A 2,500-nucleotide genomic window follows, 5' to 3' on the forward strand; every position below is an offset into this window, starting at 1 on the left:
GTATGTTGGAGAGTCTGTGTGTGTTGGAGGTCTATGATGCTGTAGAGAGAGTCTGTATGTGTTGAGAGTCTGTATGTGTTGGAGGTCTATGGGGCTGTAGAGAGAGAGTCTGTATGTTGGTCTATGGCGCTGGAGAGAGAGAGAGTCTGTATGTTGGAGTAGAGAGAGTCTGTATGTTGGAGGTCTATGGGGCTGGAGAGAGAGTCTGTATGTTGGAGTAGAGAGAGTCTGTATGTTGATCTATGGGGCTGTAGAGAGAGAGTCTGTGTGTTGGAGTAGAGAGAGTCTGTATGTTGATCTATGGGGCTGTAGAGAGAGAGTCTGTGTGTTGGAGTAGAGAGAGTCTGTATGTTGATCTATGGGGCTGTAGAGAGAGAGTCTGTGTGTTGGAGTGTGTCGTACCGGGCTGATGTACACTCCCTGGTGAACGTCTCCAAACTGCCCTTCTCCAATGCAGCGGCCCAGCTCAATCCTCTCCCTCTGGATCTCATAGTCTCTAGCTGCAGAGAGCACAGTCAGCCATCAGCAACAGCACACACAGATACACACACACCCACACCCACACCCACACCCACACCCACACCCACACCCACACCCACACCCACACCCACACCCACACCCACACCCACACCCACACCCACACACACACACACACACACACACACACACACACACACACCCTCTCTGCTCCCGCACGGCTGTACTGGGGAGGAGGAGCATCGCACAGAGCACTCAGCAGAGCACATCAGCATCCACACACACATGCACACGTGCACGCACACACACACACACACACACACACACACACACACACACTCATGCACTGTATCTGTAACAACCTAAGTCATGTGACCAATTAGAATCCACAGATCCAACATGCAGGGTCATGGAGAAAAAAAAAACAATAATGTTACAGAAATAAACCCTTTGCATCAGCCAGCACCTCTGTGTAAAGAAGGCCCCTTGCTCAACATCAGCAGCTCATAAACAAGCTCATACTGATGCTTCGAATCCAGGAGAGAGTTCAGAGTGGCCTCTCCTTTCCTTTCCTCCAGCCACTATACACTGCTATGTAGAACACCTCTTTCCAATGTCTCAGTCACTCAGACGGGCCCTTAAGGCCCTCCTATCATGCATGGACTGAGTTTGCCGCCCCCTTTTGGAAGCATCAGGAAACACAACAAACATAACACTACCAGGGCCAGTCATTCCCCACTATGGTCTTAATGTAATGCCTATGTAATGTAATGTAATGAGTGTGGTCTCACCACAAGATATTTGTTATGCATCATGGTATTATGTTCCTCGCTGACACCCGTAGTAAAACCCCGCATTGCATCAGGGGAAATGTATGTATACTGTGTTGTATGCAAGCGAGTGAAGTAAAGACACAATGAATCCAACTCTGACTCTACCTGGTCTTATTCTGGAGTAATACAATGATTACCAAGACAGAACAATATTCAACCTTTTACTATTTAACTTCCAACATGTTTGTGCTCCATCGCTCTTGGATATAATCCTCTAATAAATGAAGCAGGTCTCCGCTCAACACACACGGAACAGAAGAAGCCACTGTGCTGGTCTGAGTCCAGGTGAGTGTTAACCCATAGTCACAGAGGAGCGCAATCATGTCACGGACGATACATCACGTCACGGACGATACTTCATGTCACGGACGATACATCACGTCACGGACGATACATCACGTCACGGACGATACATCATGTCACAGAGGAGCACATCACGTCACGGACGGATACATCACGTCACGGACGATACATCACGTCACGGACGGATACATCATGTCACGGACGATACATCATGTCACGGACGATACTTCATGTCACAGAGGAGCACATCATGCACATTGGGATCTAGTGAAAACTGAAAACACACTCTCATTCAACATCATGCATAACCTGCATTTCCCAACACTTTTGAATGCATGCACACACACAAAAATGATTCTGATATGGTGTGGTGTTGTAGTATGTCACATCTCTCCTCAGATTATGCACTTGCACATTTGAATAGTATTTAGTAGTAGTATATTATGTGACAGTATAGAGAGACAGGAAGTGAGAGAGATGGGGAATGGGATTGGGAAATAACCGCGGGTCGGATTCGAAACCCGAGCTTTGACTACGTGCCTGACACACTGAGCAGCATGGGTATGTGAGTGGAAGCTGTTTTGTGTTCTATAACATTTAAAAAACAAAATGGCTTCAAAAGAGTTTAAGACCAAACACATCTCCACTTAAAGAAGGCTACTGACTCATAGACTACAGACGGGTGATATACTGTATATTCAATGTGCACAAATACATATCCACCCTCACAAAAGGCACACCAGGGCAGGCAACAAACACACTGCAAATACAAAGGAGGGGAGGGGAGGGGACGGGAGAAAGAAAGCCTTTACCTTCATCTAATCCATAGTACTCTTCAAAGCAGATGATGCAAGGGGAAACAACATTGGATACACACACACATCAAT

At 46.8% G+C, this 2,500-nt stretch overlaps 1 long non-coding RNA gene across 1 annotated transcript in view; it reads right to left on the minus strand.

The window, feature by feature from the left end:
• Positions 1-401: 401 nt before the first annotated feature.
• Positions 402-2,500, minus strand: part of LOC122132720 — a 6,599-nt gene continuing 4,500 nt past the window's right edge. The window contains exon 4 of the long non-coding RNA XR_006152241.1: positions 402-500. This is a non-coding gene — a long non-coding RNA (uncharacterized LOC122132720). The remainder of the gene's footprint in view (positions 501-2,500) is intronic.

Source organism: Clupea harengus, unplaced genomic scaffold (genome assembly GCF_900700415.2).
Source record: "Clupea harengus unplaced genomic scaffold, Ch_v2.0.2, whole genome shotgun sequence".
In the NCBI taxonomy this organism is placed as follows: Eukaryota; Metazoa; Chordata; class Actinopteri; order Clupeiformes; family Clupeidae; genus Clupea; species Clupea harengus.